Source organism: Macaca nemestrina, chromosome 1 (assembly GCF_043159975.1).
Source record: "Macaca nemestrina isolate mMacNem1 chromosome 1, mMacNem.hap1, whole genome shotgun sequence".
Lineage (NCBI taxonomy): Eukaryota > Metazoa > Chordata > Mammalia > Primates > Cercopithecidae > Macaca > Macaca nemestrina.
In genome coordinates, this window is record NC_092125.1 from 184790976 (window position 1) to 184814357 (window position 23382).

General features: G+C 42.1%; 1 protein-coding gene across 20 annotated transcripts in view; it reads left to right on the forward strand.

The window, feature by feature from the left end:
* LOC105495012 (BEN domain-containing protein 5) overlaps positions 1-23382 on the forward strand; it is a 1475945-nt gene that overhangs the window by 1141906 nt on the left and 310657 nt on the right. The gene's annotated exons all lie outside the window — the stretch shown is intronic.

Consider the following 23382-nt stretch of genomic DNA (forward strand, 5'->3'; position numbering starts at 1 on the left):
TACACCAATGAGGTGTAAACTCTTGGCTGAAGATCAGGAGAAGAGCAAAGAGATTCAAGGTCCCAAGGAGGAGGTTGACAGGGAACTGGGGACAATCAGTCTCTGGCTAAAACTGCTAGACAGCAATATTGCTGAAGGTGTTGCTAAAATAACATCATGACAGGATTTTGCCAGGGGATTCAAAAATACCCAAATCTAACCTCATCTCAGCCAATTCTCCCTGGCAACTCCTTGAGGCAAATATATTCACAAGAGAGGAGAAGTTAGTTATTATTATTATTATTACCTAGGATTTTGGATCCAAATCCCAGTGCATAACATGACTCAGCTGAGCTGAACTAAAATGAAGGTCCTTTTCTCCCAAAGTAGTGAGGCTCAAATGGTCTAGAAACAATACAGCTCCTCAGTCCTCTCTTGTTTTCCCCAGTGCCCTCTCCTGAGCCTTGATTTGAAAAAAACAAAAAAACAAAAAAAACTACCCAAAATGTCTCCATCAGAGCCAGAAGAAAAGGAGCAAAGAAGTCTACACAGGAAGAATAGTAAGTCTAGTACTAGGATCCACCTTACCCAATTCTGCTCCATCACCAGTTATTCCTTTCCACCAAGGCTTCAAGGAAGGGAAATACACAAAGTCTGACCCATGAGAAGCAAAGCAGCATCTTATTCTTAGCTGGAACTTTGAGTCCAAACCCTAGTGCAGAGAGCCCTGGTGGCCAGGTTGTAGATATAGTAAACAATAAATGAGATAATACATGAGGCTTCTATCATCAAGCCTAGCCTCCCTTTACATGAGGTCAGCCCCCTCCTGGGAGCCTAGAATCACTTCTCTCTTCTCTTGAACCTCAGCCAAGAGTCCAGACCTCCCTAATGCCATGTGCTTACAAATCTGGACATCTAAGAACAACCTGCTTGATTTTCTCATGAACTGAAGTTTTCTTGTTTTGTTTTTCTGCCAGTTCATCTCACAAGCCTGCCTGTATTTATCTAAAACAATATGACACTATTTCTTCTTCATATATAGAATTCATATCCCTCAGTAGACATTACTGCCTTTTAGAAACTTCCGAATCTACTCCCTCTGACTACCTCACTTTGCCTCCAGTCTGGGTTAGGTGCCTCTTTTGTTTTTCAACAGCCCCCTTGACTTCCATCTCTCAAAGCACTTATCATTCCATATTATTTTTTAGTTTACTTGAATGTTTCTCTCCCAGAAATGAAATCCTTAAAGGTTGGGAATGTATCTGATTCGTCGCTGTTTCCCCAGTGTTTAGCCCAGGATTTGGCACAGAGCAGACTCTAGAGAGTGTTTGATGAATAAATAAATTAAGAAATTACTGAGTTTGTCTAGGCCAGCGCAGTGTTGTCTAGGAGCAGGTAGGGGAAATAGGAATATCTGATCCAGAGTCCTTATTGTGAATTAAGAACCTCCGAATCTGCTTCCTCCCTTCTGTTCTTCATGACCCATAGCCCTCAAAATGACTATTCACCTAAAATCATACTCATCCTCTCCCCCATCACACAGCATGAATTCCCTTTGTTAAGACCAGATATTCTGAATCCAGCTTTGTAGTTTTCACTGGACAACTTTCAGCCTCGAGAAATGCCCTTCTTGGCCTGACTCATCCCTGGGAACTTCTGTCTATTTTGATGCCCACAATGGCAATTCCCTACCTATAAGATCCCAGCCACAGAACAGACCCACACTTATTATCTGTCTTAACTTCAGGTAGTGGCCTGTCTTCATGTTTTCTGGCTATGCTGCCCTGACTTCTGGACGGACCTTCCTGAGTTTGCCTTTCTTCCTGAACTTCCAAGTTACCTCTCACAGTTACCCAATCCCTGTGTAAGACCTTGCTGAACAGTCCCTTATATTTCATCTCAGACCCTCTCGATGCCTGCCTCTGGGGCTGTGATCAGAGATAACCATGCCCTGGACACTGCTGTGTCAACCCCTCTAGCAGGAGGCTCTAAAATCAGATCCCACCCACTCCCTAAATACCCTATCTGGTGCAACATAATGTGTTCTTCCTAGATACACACCCAAAAGTCACTCTAATGGAGAGGGTTGAACCTCACAGAATACAGAGTGGGCAAGACAGAGCAGAATCAAGAAGACAGACACACATAACTAGGAAACAGGAATCCCAGAATAGAAATCAGAGAAGAAGGGGACTTAAAAAAATACTAGATGAAATTTTAGATCAAATTTTCAAGAGCAGGATCTACCAATCCAAGTTGCTCATTGAGTTTGAAATAAACCTGGAAAGGTAAAGTGAGAATCAGATCTCTGAGACCCTAATTATCAGACCAGAACATTTGAATTTGAAACAGCTAAAAATAGGAAGCCACTGTAAATGCTTGAACAAAGCTATCCAGGAACATACAGAAGGCACAAAATTGGGATTCAGGAGGCTTGAGTCTGAGGTCCTGGCTTTGTCACTAGAGGTCTATGTGACTATGGGCAGTTCTCCTCCCCAATCTGCTCCAGATAAACTATGTACCAATGTTGAATGGTCTTAGCAGTTCCTCCAGGCCCTCAGACTCCATGACACACATGCTTTTGACCTAAAGAACTTGAGTTTCTCTCCATCTAGCATATACCACCCCCCACCCCACCCAGTACCTCGCACTCCCAATCTGCTGAGAATCAGAGCCCCAGAGGAACACCTATTGTGTCCCATCTGTTGGCGACAGAGCCAGAGAGAGGAATGCTGTGCCACATGTGCTCCTGTTTATTCCTGATACTTTCCAGAGAACCAGGGATGGGGGAAAAGGGGAGGGAGGAAGAGGCCTCCACGCAGGATCAGTTACAAGCATTGTTATCCCACTCCATATGTAGACACTGGACAAGCACAGCAGACAATCAGCATGTGGGAAAACCTGGGCCTTTTACCAACTAGCATCGTCCAAAGGTCAAATCTGAGACTTGGAATTTAAAAGGGAAACAAATAAAACAAACGAGGAAGCAGCTCTGAACTGGTTGCCTCAGATGAGAAAACATGAGAAGACCACATCCCTGCCCTTTGTGCTAGTCAGTGTAGGCTGGGCTAGGCCACTGGTACAGAAAAACTCCCAAATCTCGGTAGCTCATCACGGTAAAGTTCATTTATTTGTTGAACACTAATAAATTTTGCCAAAGCTGAAATTTTGAATAAAATAAAAATAGCTTCCATTTACTGAGTACCTATTTATGCCCAGGACTATGTGATACACTTTGCATAAATTAGTTCCTTTTTACACACGAAGAAGTTGAGATTCAGGGAGGTAAAGTGATTTGAATGAAGTTACACATCTAATAAATGGTAGACTGGGATTGAAACCCAAGATGATCTAGGCCTGAGGCCTGTGCTCTTTCCTTACTCTACACTGCCTCTGAAGGGGACCTTGAAATGGACCTGATCCCTTACCCACCTCAATCAGGCACATCTTGCATGGAAGAGGATGAATAAAAGAAATCATCTGACAAATGGCTTAGGGAATATACATACACACACACACACACATATACACACACACATACACACACACACATATATATATATATATAAATTTTTTTTTTGAGAAGGAGTCTAGCTCTGTTGCCCAGTCTGGAATGCAGTGGCACAGTCTTGGCTCACTGCAACCTCTGCCTCCCGGGTTCACACCATTCTCCTGCCTCAGCCTCCCGAGTAGCTGGGACTACAGGCGCCCGCCACCACGCCCAGCTAATTTTTTGTATTTTTAGTAGAGGCAGGGTTTAGTTAGCCAGGATGGTCTCAATCTCCTGACCTCATGATCTGCCTGCCTCGGCCTCCCAAAGTGCTGGGATTACAGGTGTGAGCCACCGCACCTGGCAGGAATGTATTTTTACAAAAATAATTTGCATTGTTCTTTCAGCTTGCCCACTGTCAACAGTGGAGGCTACTCAGTGCCCAACTCTCTATTGTGGACTTGTCTCCCCAGATCAGAAGCACCTCAAGCACAGGTGCTGTGTGTCCCCAGGAGCCAGCCTCAAGGTCAGGAGAGTTCTCAAGCATGTTTATTAGTTGGATGAGTGAATGAGTAGTTTCATTCATTCTTTAACAGAGTTTTGAGGAGTCTTAATATGTGTGGTTGAAATCAGACCACAAAATTTTGAAGGAAAAAGTCTATGCTTTATAGCTCCTTACATTTCCTGCACTTAACATAATATAGGGCATAGATTAGCTCTTATACCACCCAAAATACCTGAAGAAGTGGACCCTATTCCTCATGCACTCAGAATAAAACTGAGGAGGAAGGAGGAAGTGAATTTGAGGAGTATTTGAGACAATGAAACAAGGGGACTTACTTACCAACAGGGTGTCAGAAGTAAGGGAAGAAATACACAAAAGAAGCGTAGGGGTACCCGTCTTCGGAAATTACCTCAGACCCCTAGAGTAATTTAGAGTTTAAGCAGAGTGTGTAACTTATAGTTCCCCAGACCTGGAGAAATGGAACAGCCTGTGGGTACAAATGAGGTTCCATTTATAATAATCATATGTGATTTGCTGCCTCATTCCTCTACCTGTTAAGGTGGGACTCTAGTCTTCCTCCAAGTCTCATTCAGTTATTTCTAGATGACTCCAAGTGGCATTGTATGTTAGCTCAGAAACGGTGCTATCCACTTCTACATGATGTCTACCATATTGCTTCTTTCTTGTTCAGCCTATTCTGTGAGGCTTCCTGTTTCTTGCATTTGAGAGTGCCCCAACCTACTCAGGGCTCTCGCTGTCCACCAGGAGAAATCCCATTATCTAGCCAAGCGTGCTGCCTGTTTACAATATCAAGCTGTCAGAACAAGAAATACTATCCCAACCAAAGTCATACCTTTTTTTCAATCTATAAATGGGACAAATGTTCATCTCCCTCACTCTGTATTCACAGCTCTGTGGTCTTTTTGGAAATAGCTTCTACCTGCAATTCCTCTCTCCCTGGTGCTCAAACGTGGACTCATAGAGCTGATCCAGGAAACTAATCTCAGGGCACACACCCTATTTGTACCCTCCTCCTTCCCTAAAGTAGGGCTATTGCACTTCCCTGCGTGCTAATTTCAGCCCCCATAGATCTTCATGGGAGCAAAACCCTGCAAGCAGTCTGTCCCAACAGTCCTCCATAGCCTAGTCTAAAGCTGGGACCCTTCTTTTAGAGGATGAATACCGTGACCTCTGTTTCTCATTCTGGAATCTTATAAAAACACGTCTTAATATTTTTATCTAGATGCATTCATTAAGCACCTGCTGTGCTCCAGATATCATAAAAGGAGCTTTCTGTGCAGCTCCTCACTTAGTCCTTACCTCATCTTTATGGTCTAAGTATTACTAGCCCTTCTACGGCTCCAGGAAGGGAAAGTGCCTACCCAAGGCCAGCCTTCTCTGGCACATTCACTCGAGTCTCAGTCTTTGTGCTGACGCTCTGGCCATGGCCTCTCTTGGAAGCCTGTTTCTTGCCCTTCATGATTACCAGACTCAGTATTAATTCTCTCTTTTCCTTTCATGCCTTACACATTAGATCTGACACCTAGCATATCTTTCCAGCTGTGATCTCAGTCTCTCTGGTCAAAACATTTGGTTTTCTCTTCTCTGCTGGCTCATATACAGCTTAGGCCTCCTTTCACTTGGGACTCTCCAAATTTGGCCCTGCCTCATGAGGGACATTTAACTGAGCCTGACTTACCAGGGCCCTGGAAGTTAGGTCTGACAGCTTCTTTATATACTACATGGCCTTGGGAAAAATCTTAACATCTCTGTGCCTCAGTTTAGTTGACCAAAAAGCAGGAGTACTAATATCTATCTTGCAGGTTTATTGTGGGAAATAATAAGACAGAATGTTTAAGGTACCGCTAATAATGCCTAACACAGTAAATGTACAGTAAACAAAGTGCTATAAAAGAATAATCTTCCCTTCAATTGTATCTGGTAAGCAGCCAATACCATTACCATTCCATTTTATAGATGTGGAAACTGATATCGAATAGGTTAAAAGACTTACCCCAGGTCCCAGACCTTGAGAATGGCAGATCTCAAATATGAAGCAGATCATAGTATTTAATGGCTCACTGTCTCATACTGCTTGGCACAAAGCAGTCCCTATACAAATAGGGCTATGGGCTGCTCCTAAACGAATATATTAATGAATGAATTTTCCTTCTCTTCCCTTTGTGTCATTACCTCAGATGCCAGTGCTCTGCCCCAAGATGTGCCCACTGATTTTCTGTGTCCAGAGGAGATTAAGATGTTGCCGTTTTCTCTACCCCTAAAAGCCCTGCCCAGCCCAGTCTCTGGCTGAGTTCCTTGGCCCAGAACAATACAGGGAGAGATCCTTTCACAACTTGGGGCTTACCAATGGAGCACTCCTGCTGAGCCACGGCCTCCTGCCAAGCAACTTCCACTGCCCCTCTGATATGCAGATGTGTGCAAGAATCCTGCACATCTGCATGGGGAACATTAAAAAGCTATAAATTGGCTGGATAAAAGGAAAATGTGAGTGTCAGCTCTATAGGAATGGATGCTCCTCAGGGGCCAAGCAGAGGAGAAGAGCAGATCACATGCTGAGAATAGTTGGCCCAAAGCAGACTGGGGATGGAGAAACAAAACTACACCCCAACTTTCACCTCTCACACGGAGGCTCATGCAATTTCAGAAGTGTGGATACCACTGGCTAATTTGAATTATTTCTCCACAAATGTCCCCATCTCCCTGACCCACAATCTCCCTGAACCTTGTGGGAGTTTTGCTTTTCTTAATTTGCATCACCTCAGCCCATTATAAGAAAAGCAAAGCATGGCAGCAAAGCCAATGGTAAGAACCCTGGAGTAGGACTGAGACATCTTTCTTCAAATGCATTCATGTAACCAACATGTACAGAGTACCCATGCTTGTGCCAGGCACAGAGGCACAGAGATGAATCCATCACAGTCAGGATGCTCAAGAAGGTACTACAATCTAATGGGCAGACAGGCAAGGAAATGAACAACTTAGAAGAAAGCACAGAAAACTTCCTGGGAGCTCAGGGTTGGTTAAGGTCAAAAGCATATCACAGAATACTTCCTAGAGGAGGTAACATCTGAGTGAATCTTGAAGAGATGTGGCAAGTGGCCAAGTGAAGAACTTATGTGTACTAACACAACCGAAGCATTGTTGGATATATGAGAGTAGATGCTCATTCACAAGCACCGATACTTCCACACACATACGTACGTGCACACACACACACACACACACACATATGTGCACACATACACACCTTCTGAGGCAGGTGTAATATTGGTTGGGAATAGTTCATATGGTAACCCTCGCTGTTCATCTTGCTGCAATCCAAATGTCTCCCTTCCCCAGTGGTGCTGTTTCCTGAAAAGCCTTGGCAAGTTTCCTCAGAATCAGCTACTTTGCCACTGTTACTTTAAAAGCTTCCCTTTCTTCTACCAAATGGCAAAGGAAGCCAGAGAAAAATGAATTCACCAGGGCATCTTGTGCTTGCTGTTGCTCTTGGTGTACCCCAGGCTAATCCCTCAAGAGTCCTGTGCTAGAACAAAGAAAGAGCAGGCTTATGGTTGAAGGGAGTGGTAGTTCAGCTCAAGGAAAAGACTGACTTTGAAGGGATAGGGTCATTGCCTTTGATCCCTGCAGGAATATCTGAGGGCAGAAGAAACAATGCAGAACAAAGATCAATGTAGGGGCACTAGGGGTAGGGATTTTGCTCAATGTGAATGGCTATTTCCTCAAGTAAAAGCTGCCTACCAGTGGGATTAGCGGCTTTGAAAAGTGGTGAGCACTCTGTCCCTGCTGGAGTGTGAGGGGAACAGACCACTGCTTATGGGATGAGGAATATGTAGCTGGGCCTCAAACACCAGGTGAGAGGTCACATCTTTTTGCCCTGTTCTGCCATCTTCACATGGGAATTGACTTAGTACAGGGCAAATATTCAGGTCTCTAAGAGTCCAAGGATTTGCATTTCCAAGGTTATGAAGAAAGGCATGTAGTAAATGTGTGTATAGGCATCCAAGATGTGAAAGGTGTGATTATTTTCAGAACCTAATCTCATACCTTCCCATCCTTGCTGAACTGAATATTGCAAATATATTCTGATTTGTATTTGGAATGGTGTGTTTCTAAGCAATCATCATTCTGAATACTCATCCCAACCAGGAGATGACCTGAATATTTAATAGAATAAAAGTGTATATATTAGATTACTTATTCAAATGCCTATCTGGCAGTTTGGATAGAATTAAGCAATAGTCCAATCTGGCTGTTGTTTTATGCATAGGATGTCAAAGCTAAACAGCCCTTAGAGAATATTCTCTTATTCTTTCTCTGTACAGAACCTCATCTTGTCCTGTTCACAGATGGGGAAACAGGCTGAGAGAGGGGGGCATAGAGCACGAGATGGGAGACCAAGGACCAGTGCTACCATTTAGTGGCTAGGCAAGATAATATTGTCCCTGTTGGACAAAGGAAGCAACTGAGGTTTGTTGTGGTGAAGTAACTTTTGCAGAGTCACATAGCTGGTAAATCACAGAGTTTGTCTGCATCCCGGGCTATTATTCTTTTGCACTACCTCACTGAGCCCCTAATATAGCCTGAGAGTATGTTTCACCTTTCATGCCACCTTCAAACTATCTGGCAGGTACTTCAACTATGAAATCTTGGGAAGTGATGTTATTATCCCTGTTCCATAGTTGAAGAAATCCCAAGAAATATGGAACTACATTTTAGATTGCCCAAACCAGGGATTCTACCGCACAGCTATTCTACCTTCCATGCTCTAAATGCTCCACAACATCAAGCAACAGCACATTGTTCTGCCTTTCCAATAACAAAAGGTAATAACCCAAATTTGCCTTTTGAAATGAACCCAAATATTCCTTTTGATGGAAAACGTTCCCTCAGAAGTTTGGTTAGATGTCATTTCTAAGAAAACTTCTCTGTGCTCTCCCTACCCCAGACCCCAGAGCCCTTCTCACATAGTATTGTCATTGTACAGGGGTATTCTCCCCACTAAATCATGAGTGCTATGAGTCCAATAACCACCTCTGACTGTTCTCTGCATCTCCAGCATGGGGGTCTGGTACCCAGCAGGTTTCTGAGATTTGCTGAACAATGAATACATATTTGGGTAGCATCACTGCAGGGTGATGTAATAAGACTATGTGGTAGGAATTAAAGGGGAAGGGACTCTTCTCCCCCACCCAACCAACCAGAGTTTGTTAATCTCTGGCTATCAAAGAGAATATGGCAAGCCCTGAAACTTAACATGGTGCTTCCATCCCCAGCAAATAATAACTAAAATGTAGAACAACATTTCTGAGCTTCCTATGATTTTGCCATTGCTGGGGAAGAAGAAAACACCATCTGCAGCAATGTTTCTATTCAGACTAGAACCTACTTCATCTCACCAGACAATTCTGAAAGCACTTCAGCATTTTTTCCAGTACCATCCTTGCTAGTCTGTCCCTCCAGACCCCTAGAGCCCCTACCCTTCCAGGAAGGATTCCCCAGCTCAATAGCCCACCATGATATCTCCCTCCTAGCTTCTCTTTCTCACCGGATGCACCATTCCTTTCTTGTTTATCAGATGCTGCCTCTTATTTGTCAATTATGGAGGGTCAGTGTGGGTGGAGAGGGTTAGTGTGGGTGGAGAGAGGCAGTGTGGGCCAGTGAAGAGATCTCCACAGGCTCTGGGCTCAGAGAGGTTTGTGTATAAATCCCAACTTGACCAGTGAATAACTGTAGAACCTTGAAACATTTCTGTAACCACTCCCAGACAGTAAAATAGGAGTAAAACTTCACTCTCAGAATTGTTGGGAGGTATACAGGGACCCTGACAACTGAGGGCATTTTCTCTAAAGCTAGGGAGCTCATGCCTTATCTATAGACAACCCTGTAATGGGATACCTTTTAGAAATAATGCTGTGGCTATTGCACATAGAAGGATTGGAAAAGAGGCAGTAGAGGAGAGAAATCAGGCAGGCGAATTTGCAGGAATGGTCATGGGTTGGCAGGGTGGAGAGGAGGTGTGGCAGTATAAAGTTATAGAAGATAATAGCCTGAACAAAAGAGGTAATAAATAATAATAAGAGCTAGTGTTTGTGAGCTTCTACTCTGGGCCAGGAATTATGCTATCGTTTTTTGGGGTTTTTTAAAAATATTGTTAATAATCTAAGATTTTTAATCTCCATTTTATAGATGAGGAAACTGAGATGTTGAGAGGTTAGGCAAAGTATCCAAAGTGACAAAATGACATACTAAGAAAACTTGGATTCAAGTCCAGACAATCTCATTTCAGAGCCTAAGTGCTTAACCACCAGACTAGCTCACAATTATAGTAGAGATTGGAGAAGAGCCATTTAGATAGTGAAACTGGCAGAACTTGTTGAAAGATTGGCAAGAGTGGGCAAGAAAGAGGGTAAAGCATAGGATACCCTCAAGTTTCTCTCCCAAGGTCCACAGGTCCTGAGAGGCAGAGCCAAGATTTTAACCCAGTTTTGTCTAATGACAAAGCACTTCCTCTTTTCATAGCCTCAGAAAATTGTACCTCAGACCTTAGTAAGGTAGAGATCTGTACCTTCCCCAGAATTTTATAATTCCTTTGTTTAAACCATTATACCATGACTTGCTTTCCTTAAGAAGTTGAGGGTATATATTTCTTTACAGAGGGATTTATTATCAATTACAAAGAAAAATTGACAGGAAAATGCATTTGATAGCTTTTCTTCTTTGGTGCCAAAACAAATGCAAAAGAGAACTCCAAGTGCCTTTGGAAATAGCGGTAGAGGAAGGGTAGAACATCCACTGTAGGCAGAGGGAGATTGGTGTGAGCTTGAGCTCTACTCATTCATCCCTTTACCTGGCCTTTTCCAGGGCTCTTCTCAATGCAAGACTTGGGCTGGACACTGAAGGACAGTGCTGGATAACAGCCCCTGCCTGTAGAGCTCATAACCAAGGTATGAGATGGACAAATAAGTGGACCTTCAAGAGCTATTTGAAAGAAGAGGGAGGGTGTCCTCTACACAAGAGGAGATGCTATGTCTAGGTCTTGGCATTGGGCAGAAGAGAGCCATGTGACCTTGGGCATATTACTTGACTTAGCTTCGTTGTCTTTACTAGTGGGAATAATAAAGCTCACATTAGCCTGCTCTTTTCTCTCAGATACTCAAGGACCTATAGTGCTGGGTTGGTACTGGAGCCTTCACTGTTCCTGGGTGGATCAGGTTAGGCATGCAAACTGCAGAGTTTGATGCTGAGGGTGGGAACCAGAGGTCTATGGTGGAAATAAAACAGAAAAATACACACAGCCTAACCCTGAATCCCACTTGAATGGGCCAGGTAGAAATGTAAGTTCAAGTATGAAGTGAAAGGCAGAAGACAAGACATGAGTCCACAGGCCACGTGTTGTAATGGAGGGTGGGGCCAGAGGCAGGGCCTCTGGATATTACTGGGAGCACAGACATTGGAATCTCTGTGGTATACTCTGGATGGGGAGGGCTTTGTTAAGCATGCTGAGTGGTCCAGTACTATTAGGAGAATGAAATGACATTATGCATGTGAAGCCCCCAGCATACTTCCTAGTACATACAGTTAACTTTCAATGAATGTTAATTGTAGAATTGTTCTCTTTTTACATCAGAGTTCACCAAGAGCTTCCAATGTACTAGGTCCTATGTTGGACACTAAGAGGAAAGGAATGATTAATATACAATTTCTGTCCTCAGAAGCCCAGACTAATGGAGGTCCAGACACATAAATAAGATGTCCCAATTGAAAGTTCTAAATGACATAATGGGGTAGGCATAGAGATATGGCAGGGTGAGGGGGCATTATCCCAACCTAATTGTTCCTGGAAGGCTCCATGGAAGAGATAATGGCTAAGGTGAATCTTGAAGGTTAAGAAAGACTGAGCCAGGCAAAAATTAGTGAGAAATCCATGCTGGGAATGGGCACAGCTTCAACATAAGCATAAAACAGCATGGTGTGTTCAAGAAAGTAGAATATAAGGAGAGGCAAGTGATAAGGCCAGAGAGGAGGCAGGGAGACAAGATCTGGAGACAAAGGAACCTGGCCTCCATCCTGAAACTTTCTATCAACCGATAGGAAGCCAGTGAAGGGTTTTAAGCAGGAAATTAACATGGCTCATTTTGTGCTTTAATTAGGTCACTCTGACTGGTGGGGGAGAGGATGTTAGAGAGTGCCAGCTGGAGGCCAGGGGAAGTCTTTAGTTTGATGTTTTGAAGTCAAAAAAAAAAAAAAAAAAGATATTATGGAGGCAAGGCTGGAGAGGGAAATGGCGGATGGAAGACAGGACTGACGAACGTGCAGCTCCCGGCCAGAACAGCATGTAGAGACTCACACTGTGAACTTTTGGTCCAAGAACCACTGCAAAAACATGCAAAGAAGACCAAAAGAGTTCATAGATCCTGTGGAGGAAGCGGCTTGCTGTTGTAAACTTCACAAGACAGCCAAAAAACTGCAAGCTCCCAAAATGTGAGAGGGGAAAACCTGCCTATGAATACACATCCCCACTGGGGAACCTGAAAATCCAGAACACAGAAGGAGGACTTAACCTTACCTAGAGCTGGAATGGATTTAGGGAGCTGAGCAAGATATTAAAGTAGAAGCTATGGGAAGAGCCCTGTAGGCACTCTCAGTCCCCAGCTGAAGCCCAGGGAAGCCATCCCTGACTTTATCTCACAAGGGTCTTTGGGGAAGGCAGCCAGAGGAACTAGGGAGGGATCACAAGGTGAAAGAAGATTCCGACTAAACTTTGTAATAATTTCAACTGAGCATAAATTTTCTTGAGCAGAACCTGGGAGTTGAATGGGAATGACTTTTGATACAAGTGCAGGAGCTGCAGCCAACAGTGTGGGCAGGCAGGGAGGGACAAGGCCAGAAAGCCACACTTGCTTTCTCAGTGAGGAGGCTGGTAACCTGGGGCAAGGTTCAAGCCCTGCACGTGGCCTGCCTGGATATAACTTTGCTGCTGTTAGTGGGGCACAGTGGAGTGAGACTGGCCTTGCTGTCTGTGTGGGAGCTGGGTGAGGCCTGTCACTGCCAGCTTTCTCCCTACTTCCCTGGCAACCTGTATGATGCAGCAGAGGCAGCCATAATCCCCCCTGGAACATAACTGCATTGGCCTGAGAACCACCCTCCCCTATGCTCCACAGTGGCCACAGCAAGCCCCTTCCAAAGAGAGTCTGAGAACAGACCCCCCCAACCCTACCCCAACCTGATGGTTTTTCTCTACCTGCCCTGGCAGCTGAACACAAAAGACATAAACTCTTGGGAGCTTTACAGCCCCATGCATTCATTGCCTGAGAAACCTGAATACTTATCCTGGCCAACTTAGGGCAAGCTTATGTCCCCCTTCTACTACCACAGCTGGTGCTCTCATGAAACAGAATGATCTTTGGGTAAGCAATGAAATCAAGATGGAAAGTAAAAATTCTTTGAACTGAATGGTAATAGTGACACAAGCTATTGAAATTTCTGGGATACAGCAAAAGTGGTGCTAAGAGGAAAGTTCATAGCATTAAATGCCCATATCAAAAAGACTGAAATAGCACAAATAGACAATTTAAGCACACACCTCAAGGAACTAAAGAAACAAGAAAAAACCAAACCTAAAACCAGCAGAAGAAAAGAAATAACAAAGATCAGAACTAAATGAAATTGAAACAAACAACAAAAAAGATAAATGAAACCAAAAGCTGGTTCTTTGAAAGGATAAACAAAATTGATAGACCATTAGTGAGATTAACCAAGAAAAGAACAGAGATGATCCAAATAAGCTCAATTAGAAATGAAACAGGAGATTATTACAATGGATATCAGAGACACACAAAAGATCATTTAAGGCTACTATAAGCACCTTTATGTACACAAACTAGAAAACCTAGAGGAGATGGATAAATTCCTGGAAATATACAACCCTCCTAGATTAAACCAGGAGGAAACAGAAACTCTGAACAGACCAATGACAATGGTGAGATTGAAACAATAATTTTTAAAATTGCCAACAAAAAAATGCCCAGGACCAGACGGATTCACAGCTGAATTCTATGAGACATTCAAAGAAGAATTGTTACCAATCCTACTGAAACTATTCCAAAAGATACAAAAAGAGGGAATCCTCCTTAAATCATTCTATGAAGCCAGTATCACCCTAATGCCAAAAGACCAGAAAAGGATATAACAAAAAAAGAAAACAATAGACCAATATCTCTGATGAACATAGATGCAAAAATCCTCAACAAAATATTAGCTAACTGAATCCAACAGCATATCAAAAAGGTAATACATCATGGTCAAGTGGGTTTCATAGCAGGCATGTGGCGATGGTTTAACATATGCAAGTCAATAAATGTGATACATCATATAAACAGAATTGAAGACAAATAAAGTCACATGATCATCTCAATAGACACAGAAAAAGCATTTGAAAAAAATCCAGCATCTCTTTATGATTAAAATCCTCAGCAAAATCAGCATAGAAGCGTCATATCTCAATGTAATAAAAGCTATCTATGACAAACCCACAGCCAACATTTATACTGAACAGGGAAAAGTTGAAAGCACGGCCTCTGAGAACTAGAACAAGACAAGGATACCCACTTTCGCTGCTTCTATTCAACATAGTATTAGAAGTCCTAGCCAGAGCAATCAGAAAAGACAAAGAAAAAAAAGGCATCCAAATCAGTAAAAAGGGAGTTAAACTGTCACTTCTTGCCAATGATATGATTTGATACCTAAAAACCCCTAAAGACTCATCCAGAAAGCTCTGAGATCTGATAAATGAATTCACTAGAGTTTCAGGATACAAAATCAATGTACACAAATCAGTAGCACTGCTATATACCCACAACAACTAATCTGAGAATCAAATAAAGAACTCAGTCCCTTGTACAGCAGCTGGAAAATAAAATAAAATACTTAGGAATATACTTAACCAAGGAGATGAAAGATCTCTACAAGGAAAACTACAAAACACTGCTGAAAGAAATCACAGATGAAACAAACAAATGGAAACATATCCCATGTTAATGGATGGATAGAATCAATATTGTGAAAATGACTATGTTGACAAAAGCAATCTATAAATTCAATGCAATTCCCATCAAAATGCCATCATCATTCTTCACAGACCTAGAAAAAACAGTCCTAAAATTCTTATGGAACCAAAAAAGAACCTGAATAGTAAAAGCAAGACTAAGCAAAAAACCAACCTGGAGGCATCACATTACCAGACTTCAAACTATACTACAAGGCTATAGTTACATGGTACAGCATGGTACTGGTATAAAAATAGGCATATAGACTATTGGAACAGAATAGGGGACCCAGAAATAAAGCCAAAAACTTACAGTCAACTGATCTTTGACAAAGCGAATGAGAACATAAAGTGGGTGGGGAAAGGACACCCTATCCAACAAATGGTGCTGGAATAATTGGCAAGCCACATATAGAAGAATGAAACTGGATCGTCATCTCTCACCGCATACAAAAATCAACTCAAAATGGATCAAAGACTTAAATCTAAGTAACCTAAAACCATAAAAATTCTAGAAGATGACATCAGAAAAACTCTTCTAGATATTGGCTTAGGCAAAGAGTTCATGATCAGGAAAGCAAATGCAACAAAACAAAGCAAAATCAACAAAAACAAAAGCAACACAACCAAAGCAAAAATAAATAGATGGGACCTAATTAAACTAAAAGGCTTCTACATAGCAAAGGAAATAATCAGCAGAATAAACAGACAACCCACCGAGTGGGAGAAAATCTTCACAAACTGTGCATCCGACAAAGGACAGATATCCAGAACCTACAAGAAATTCAAATCAGCAAGAAAAAAAATCCCATCAAAAGGTAGGCTAAGGACATGAATAGACAATTCTCAAAAAAAGATATACAAATGGCCAACAAACATGAAAAAATGCTCAACATCACTAATTATCAGGGAAATGCAAATCAAAACCACAATGAGATACCAACTTACTCCTGCAAGAATGGCCATAATTTAAAAAGTAAAAAATAATAGATGTTGGCATGGATGTGGTAAAAAGAGGACAGTTTTACACTGCTGGTGGGAATGTAAACTAGTGCAACCCCTCTGGAAAACAGTATAGAGAGTCCTTAAAGAAGCAAAAGTAGAACCACCATTTGATCCAGCAGTCCTACTAATGGGTATCTTACCCAGAGAAAAAGAAGTCCTTATATGAAAAAGACACTTGCACACATGTGTTTATAGCAGCAAATTTTGCAATTGCAAAAATATGGAACCAGTCTAAATTCTCATCAACCAATGAGTGGATAAAGAAAATGTGGTATACAGGCCAGGTGTGGTGGCTCACACCTGTAATCCTAACACTTTGGGAGGTCAAGGTGAGCGTATCACTTGAGGTCAGGAGTTCAAGACCAGCCTGGCCAACATGGTGAAACCCCATCTTTACTAAAAATACAAAAATTAGCCAGAAATTGCTTAAACCCAGGAGGCGGAGGTTGCAGTGAGCCGAGATTGTGCCACTGCACTCCAGCCTGGGCAACACAGTGAGACTCTGTGTCCAAAAAAAAAAAAAAAAAAAAGATAATGTGATATATATATGTACATGGAATACTACTCATCCACAATAAGGAATAAAACAATGGCATTCACAGCAATCTGGATAGAGTTGGAGACCCTTATTCTAAGTGAAGTAACTCAGGAAAGGAAAATCAAACATTATATGTTCTCACTTATAAGTGGGAGCTAAGCTATGAGAACGTAAAGGCATAAGAATGATATAATGGACTTTGGGTACTTGAGAGGAAGGGTAGGATGGGGGTGAAGGATAAAAGACTACACATTAGGTACAGTGTACATTTCTTAGGTAATGGGTGCACCAAAATCTCAGAAATCACCACTAAATAACTTATCCATGTAATCAGAAACCACCTGTTCCCCAAAAACTATCAAAATAAAAAAAGTCATTATGCTTTGGTAAAATTAATTAGAAAGGATTCTGAAATGGGAACAAGGGTTTCTGGGTCTGAAGCTAGATATGAAAGGTTAACATTTTACTACCATATTCAGTAAGCTGAGGTTCTATTCTCTACACCATTAAACTTCACATAAGGGTGCGTATTGCCTTTAAGGGCCCTGCCAGGTTTAAGTCTTCAAGATGCAATAATTATATTTCTATTCTTAGGGTGTGTATGTCATTGACCCCCTAGGAGGACATATGATTCAACTTCTGCTTTCCTGTGTCAGAGTGGGCTGCTGTTTTCCCACGATGGAGGTTTGCCTTTAACCTTACCTGTTCTCCTTGTGGAAGATGCTATATTTTTGCATGATTGGACAGTGTTAAGATCTGTGCCTTGATCAGGGGCATTCTGTGGCCAAGATCAGGATTCATAGTGTGGGACCCAATCTGTAACCAAGATTGCTTTCAGTCTATGGTTACAGAGCTGAGAAAATTATCCAGTTGAGATCTTTGAAATCATGTCTTTAGACTCGTAACCACAGTGTCTGCTCCGCTTACCTGACCTGCTAAACTGTGCTGAAGGGTTCTGGACAGATGAACACGGGTACTCAAGGATTCTTCTGGTCCTGGCTGTGCCCAACTGTGTATATTTAGAAGCTGGGGAGCAAATGGATACTCTGGATCCCCACAACCTCCACACTTCCTTCCAAGACAATGCTGATTCAATACACTGTCTTAGGGTGGCCTGTTTTATGACTGGGAACTCCTTAAAGGAAAGAGCTCCACTGGATTCATCGGTTTTTATGAGTTCATTATTCCTATCTATTTTAATTGAGGAATTCCCTAGTTGTAAGTACTGTGCTAGATATTGGAGTTATAGAAGTAAACAAGCCACACATAACCTCTGCCTTCATGCAGACTAGTATCAATGCAGAGGTGAGAAAATAGGTGCTTTGATGGGACACAAGAAGTATTGGGTGCTAGTGGAACAGAGAACAAACATCCTAACCAAGTGTAGGATTAGAAAAAGTATTTTTGAGAATTAATGTTTAATTTGAGGTCTGAAAAATAAATAGTAATTGGACAAACGAATGGTATTAGGAGAAAGTGTTATAAGTAGAGGGAACAGCTTGTGTGAATACCTATAAGTAAAAGGAAGTTGACCCACTGAAGGCACAAGAAGAAGGCCAGTTTGATCCTTGTCGTGGAACTGTTCTGTATCTTGATGGTGATGATAGTCATATGAATCTATATGTGATTAAATTGCATAGAACTGGCCAGGCATGGTGGCTGTAATCCCAGCACTTTGGGAGGCTGAGGCGGGCTGATCACCTGAATTCAGGAGTACAAGACAAGCCTGGCCAACATAGTGAAACCCCGTCTCTACTAAAAAATACAAAAATTAGCTGGGTGTGATGGCAGATGCCTGTAATCCCAGCTGCTTGGGAGGCTGAGGGAGAAGAATTGCTTGAACCCAGGAGGCGGAGGCTGCAGTGAGCTAAGATTGTGCCCCTGCACTCCAGCCTGGACAACGGAGCGAGACTCTGTCTCAAAAAATTGCATACAACTAAATACATATACATATACACAAATGAATATATGTAGAACTGGTGAAATATGAATAATGTCAATGGATTATAACAATGTCAACTTTCTGGGTATGATACTGTACTCTATCTAGTATGCAAGATGTTACCATTGGAAGAAACTGGGTATACAGGATATCTCTCGATTATTCTTACAACTATATGGCATCTATAATTATCTAAAAATAAAAAGTTACAGAAAGAAGAAAAAGGAAGAGAAGGGGTTTAGGAAAAGGGGGAGGGGAAGGAAAAAGAGAAGAACAAGGTGGCAGCCAGTTTGACTGAAGCAGAGAATAAGGGAATATGTAACATGAGTTGAGCCCAGAGAGTTGGTAGGGGATAGAGATCGTATAGGATTAAAATCAGGTGGGACTTTATCCAAAGACAGATAGATGAGAAGCTTTTGGAAAGTCTTTTCTGAGGAGTAACATGATCAAATTTGCATTTTAGGATGATCATTCTGGTTTGGGGAATGCATTGGGAAGGGATAAGATTTAGAGCAGGGAAATAAAAATTGAACTAGGATATAGTGGAGAAGATAAAGAGATTTGAAAGATATATATGGTACAGAACCCATGGGAGTTGATGACTAAGAGGAGAGAGGACAGTAGGAGTCAAGAATGACTCACTGGTTTCTAACCTGATCTTTGGGTGGATGATAGTACTCTTTACTAAAACAGGAAACATTTGAGGAGAAGCAGTCTTCTCAAAAGTTTGAAGAGATGGATTTGAAATATTTGAGATGCCATTAAGACCTTAAAGTTGATATGTCTAGTAAGCAGCTGTATGCCTATGTTACTGGAGCTCAGAATAGAAGTCTGCAGTAGGTGAGTGCATACACAGGATGAAAAGGCCAGAAGGCCTACAGTAAAATTTTGAGGAATATTGACATCTGAAATGGGGGTCAAGGAAAAGGTGCCTACATGGAGACTGAAGATTATCAAAGAAGTCAGAAGAACTTAAATATTACTGAAATTAAGAGGAAAAAAGTTTTCTGGAAAAAGGCAAAGTCAACAGTGTGAATGCTCCTGAGAAACCAAATGAGGCAAAGTCCTTGAATCAGTAAGTCATTGGTGACTTTGGAGAGTAGGTTCGGTAGAGGCAAAGGCCAGACTGCAGTGGAGTTGAGGAGTGAATGGGAGGTGAGTGGATGTTTATAATAACTATGCATAGCACTTTCTTCCAAAAAGTTCTACTTTTGCAGAGGAGGAGAGAAGGAAGTAATTGAGGGAGAGGCAGGGATGAGTGAGGGTTTTGAGGTGGCCATTGTTGCTTTTTGAAGCTGAGAAAGGCTTGGGCATGTGTAAGTGCATGTAGAAAGGAGCCCTCCAAAGATAAGAGGTTGAAGACCCAGTAGGAGAGCACAGGGCCTGGAATGGGGCAGGTGCTCCTTGAATACCAAATGTTTTCTGAAACAAATAAGCAGGGAGAAAGTTCCTGTGGGTACAGTCTCTGGGTTTTGTCACACCCCACTAACTGTTCTAAAAATGTTGCTGTGCTTCCTCTTTCTGAAACAGCCAGGACATTAAGAATTGCATGAAAACCACCTTTTCAAACTCCCTAGAGAGAGCTCAATTTCAGATCCCAGCCAAGGTGTTTCCTCTCTGAAGCGCCTATGTGGCTGGATTGGCCCCTCCTCCAACAGCACCTAACCCTGGCTCCTAGCACAAGGGTAGATCCCCAAAGCAGCAGCAAACAGAAAAGTTTCCACTGGGGCTTCTTGACCACCAAGGTCGATGTGCCTGGCCCACTCTTGAGGAATCAGCATGGCCAGGCATATTCTCTCACTGATGACTTTATACCCACTTTGAAAAGGCATTGAGGCTGACTAGATAACCTAAACAGCTTAAAAGAGTGTGCTTAGAGATAATAATGTTATTACATTTAATTCAGGCACCCCCTTCAATGTCAGTCATTCCCCTTTATAAGCTACTACTACCTTGTGTAAGGTACCTAACTTTTTTGTTTATCAATGGGTGGCAAGCAGTCCATGGAGTTGCTGTAAAGAGTAAAATGAGAGAACATAAGTAAAAGAGCCAGGCATATATTAGATTCTTAATAAATTAACATCTCCTTCCCCTTCTTGCCAGAAGGCGAAATTTTCTTTCTCCCAGCAGGTGCAGAAGTCTTGAGTCTGAGGGCCAAGGGGGCTGGACTTAGAGAGAAAAGAGAGGTATTTCAGGACATACCTGACATGGGTAAACCTCAGGATAATACCATCTGTCTCTTAGGTGATTTTTGTTTTTTTTATTTTTGGGGTCCTGCTATAAGAGGGCTTTAGATTTAATATGTGAAATGAAAGTTCAGACTAAATGTTAAATTGAGGATGGGGGAGTTTGTGAGAGAGAGGCTCTTCGTGTTATGAAAAGGATCCTTTACGTTACCATAAAGTTTCTTTAAATATGTGCTCCCCTGGTACAATTAAGCATTTGTTTACAGATCATTAATTATCTGGCAAAGAGGCTTAGCTGGAAGGAATGTGTCCTAGAGACACAGCTGGAGAGTTCAGAGCTTGTGCCAAGTGAGAAGCCATCAGAACCAGAGACAGTAAAGCTCAAAAATGATTGTGTAAATCGGAGTTGAAAAGGAAGTCAATTACCAAGAGTTGGTCATGCGGACACTCAGAGATTTTTAGCTAGGCTACATGGGTAGGTAGTGGGGCCATTCACCAAGTCAGAGAAAGCAAAAGGAGAACATGTATGGAGTATGAATGGGGGTAGAAAGAGTGGTGTAGTTCAATTTGGGATATTTTGAATAGGTGTCTGTAGGACATCAAGGTGAAGAAGGGGGTCTAGAAGGCAGATGAATATTACCACCATACTCCAGCAATACTTAAATATTTGTAGTTTCCTAAAAATTTAAAAACTAGTTCACACTTTTCTGCTTCTACACTAGGCTCTCTAGCCTTAGTGGTGTCTTTCCCTCTGTACTTTCCCACACCTGCTAAGCTTCTACTCATCCTTGAGGTATCAGCTCCAACTATCCTCTTTGGGAAACCTTCCCTGGCTTCCTCCGGCAGACATGGACTGTCTGTCCTTTTCCTGGACAAACTACTTCTACTTACACATACCTCCATGAGCATCGAGGCTCACAAGATTTCCTGGCTTAACCAAGATTACATAATTTAATAAATATAATAGGCACAGCTCAGGGAACTCATTAAGTGTTACATCATTTATTCTGTTGGAATTATTGCATTTGCTCCCTTGCATATCTCCCAATTCTATTGGTTTCCTAAGGACACCACAAACTGTGTCACTTAAAACAACAGAAATTTATGTTCTCACTGTTGTGGAGGATACAAGTCCAAAATCAAGGTGTCGGCAGAGCCGGGGTCCCTCTGAGATTCTAGGTAGAATCCTTCCTTGTCTTTATCTAGTTTCTGATAGTGGCCATCGATCCTTTGGTGTTCCTTAGTTTGCTTGCAGCTGCATTACTTCAATCTCTGCCTCTGTCATCACATGGCATTTCTCCTATGTGTCTCTGTCTTCACATGGTATTTTTCTCATCTTATAAGACACAAGTCATATTGAACTAGGGCCTAGCCTAATGACCTCATCTTAACTTGATTATATCTGCAAAGACCTTAATTTCAAATAAAGTCACATTAACAAATTCTGGGGGTTAGGACTGCAACATATCTTTTGAGGGACACAGTGAAACCCATAACACCCATTAAAAATTATTTCCTGCAGGATAAGGACCATTTCTTGTTTGTTTCTGTCCCAACACTTAGAGTCTGGCACAGATAAGGTGGCTCAGGAAATGTGTTTTAAATGATTGACCATAAAACCTGCTTTCCAAATCAAACTTTTTTTATGTTTTATGAACATCAGTGCCTCCTATAGGCAAAGATCTGAGATAGATGCCTTATGCTCTTTTATTTAATTTTATCAAATGCCCTAATTTTATCTCCATGTCCAACAAATGAGAAAATTTAACAAGTCAAGTGACTTACTCAAATATGCACAGCTAATGGGCTGTAGAGCTGAGATTTAAACCCAGATTTTTCTGATTTCAAAGCTCAGATCTCTCCACTATGTTCTACTGCCTTTTCTCTTACCTCTGTTTTAGTAAAGTCTCTTTGTAAGTTCAGACTACCTCAGCTATGCTTAGGGTAACCCCCAAAATGGGTTGGGTTCATTCTTTGGCTCAAGTGTTAGAGAATTAACAGAACCCCTTGATGGGGATGGGGGAATGGAGGGTAGTAGTGGGGAGGGCAGCATGGAAATGGTAGCAGGACTGCAGATAGACTCCAAGGGGAAGGTGATTTAGAGAAGATAATTAATTGGTCCTCTCCCACCCCCCTCCTCAGCTGAAAGCCTTCTTTAAGGCTAAACCTGGAAAATGCTGACATAGGTTTATTTAAGACTAGGTAAGCTAATGCCCTGAGGATGAATGAGATTACCTTTTACTGAAGGCTCTTCATTGTAATCAAGGGAATGTAGAGCAATGGAGGACAGCGAAAAGGCCCACTAGAAGCTGAGCTTCATTATTGATTTGGTCATGTCTTAATCAGTTTTGTGCTGCCATAATAAAATATCACAGACTAGGTAATTTATAAAGAACATGAGCTTATTTGGCTTATGGTTCTGGAGGCCGGGAAGTTGAGGGGCTACATCTGGTGAGGGCTTTCTTGCTTTGTCATAGCATGGTGGAAGGCATCACATGGCGAGACAGATGAGAGAGATGAGAGAGAGGGACAAACTCACTTTTTTTTTTTTCTTCAGATATAAGGTCTTGCAATGTTGCCCAGGCTGGTCTTGAACCTGGACTCAATCCATCCTCTGCCTCAGATTTCCAAGTAGCTGGGACTACAGGCTTGTGCCACTGCACCCAGCT